Here is a 2107-nt window from a genome sequence, read left to right as displayed (position 1 = left end):
CTTGTAAAAACAAGTCGACTTTCCAACAAAAAGTCCTCATTTATGTTCTTTTCATTTATGAGTCATAGCCCCTTTACCCCCCCCCCCCCCCCCCCCCCCTCTCGAGAAGATTTGAAGACTTTAGCATACATCTATGCATCTTAATGCACTTTGAGAGAATGTCATTGGCCTGGCCACACCTGAATGATGAAAATTGGACTAGAATCCAACATGTACGCAAGTCAGCTATGGCCATTTCTTGAATTATTCTTTTTCAGTTCAGTTTCTTATTGCATTGAAATCACTCTCACTCATTACTCAAGTTCATCCAAACAATAAGCCAAAAGCCACAGGAAGTATGGGTGCTGAGGGTGCTGCAGTGGCAGTGGGTAAAGATTTAAAGATAATATTATGGAAAATGGACCTTTGGTGGGAACAGGGTGGAAAGGAATCCCAACCTGAGCATGACATAAGAGCAAAATGGCCGCCGTGTGAATATGGTCAATGGCAGAACAAGGGGTCTGGGGTCAAGCTTTCTTTTGGACCCCGTCTACTGTCCACATGGCTGCTCTCAAAATGACATGGATTCCTTGTGCGAAATGTGTGCTTAGAGCTCTGAGTGTTGCTCTAACAGGGCCAGGGTTCAATTCCTACACTGGGGCTAGTGTGTGTATCACTTCCTGCAAAGTGCTTTGGTTAGTACTAGTAAACGCTAGGGGTGGGATACAAAACGATATTATACCGTTACAGTGACGCTAAGTATCTGTATTTAATTTTCTTTTATGAAATCAGAACAGAATTGAGAACAGACAATGTATATATAATATATAATATATTTGTATTGGAGGTGTTAACAACGTTTTCCGTTGGGGACATAACTTGCAGATTAATGAAGGTAATACATCATGATATATTGCGATATTACAATACCAGGACTCTAGTATCATGATAATATTGTCTGGTGGGGCCTCTGGCGTTGCCCACCCCTACTAGTAAACGCTATAGAGATGCAGCAATTCTTGCAATATCATTCCTGGCATGGAGGTAAAACTCACTGTTGAATCAACTAAAGTTATTGGCTGTCCTAAGACATGTAAGACATACGGATATATTGTGCAAGGACCCTGCAGAAAGAGTTTCATCCTGATAAAGCTTTTCTAAATGAAAGCCTTGCTGGAGATGCAGGGTTCAGGTGCAGGGCACAGAATGTAGACCTGTACAAAGCGTGCATGTGGAATGGTATTTTTAACCCAAGTATATGTGTGCATGGGAACTCAGGGATCCTCCAGGCGTTATTGGCAAACCTTTCTCTGTAGGAGAGGAAGACGGCATGCCTCAACGAAAGACGTCTTCCAGGAAAGTATGGCACGTACGTGTTGTTCCACACGAGTACTCAAAGAAGTAGCGCATAACAAAACAAATTAGGTCAAAAAAAAGTTGTCATTGATTTAGTAATGTTCTGTGTTTAAATGTCTTGTTCGAGTCACTGCGTTTACCTTCTTTGTGAGCTCTTTGTTTATTTATTGAAATCCTTCCACGTGTCACAATCTCACATTAGGAGATTAGGAGTTCGAGAGCTGAGCGTTCTAATGACGACGACGATGTCACATCTTTACCGAACTTCTTTCAACGTTATTTTAAGTTTAATTCTCATTATCATGCACATCTCACAAGAAGAAATAATGACTTACGCATTCCTTTCTGTAGGACCTCTGTTGCCAAATTCTCATTTGTTTATCAAGGTGCAGTGATGTGGAATGATATACAAAATCTAACAGAAACATGTTCCACTTAAATATATTTAAAAGCAAGCTTAAAAAAGAACTACAGATCCTGTAATCTGTAGTATCCATGTGTATTTGTGAGCAGTCTTTTTTTCCAACATTATAAGTGTTGTATAATGCTGTATTGTGTGTATCTGTGTGTATGAGAGAGGGATATGCACATGTGTGTTTGTGTATTATGTTTGTGGGGGGGAGGGGGGTTTCTGTGTAGCCTATAGGTTTAAGAGGGGAGGTCGCTTAATATAAGCCCTTGGGCTTTTTGACCATTCCTGCACATTTTAACTGTTCTTCTTTTACTTCTTTTATTCCAGAATGTATGTTTGTAAGTGCAAATAACAATAAAC

The sequence above is a fragment of the Notolepis coatsorum genome (genome assembly GCF_963971535.1).
Source record: "Notolepis coatsorum genome assembly, contig: SCAFFOLD_2908, whole genome shotgun sequence".
NCBI lineage: Eukaryota > Metazoa > Chordata > Actinopteri > Aulopiformes > Paralepididae > Notolepis > Notolepis coatsorum.
This window is presented reverse-complemented; position numbering follows the sequence as displayed.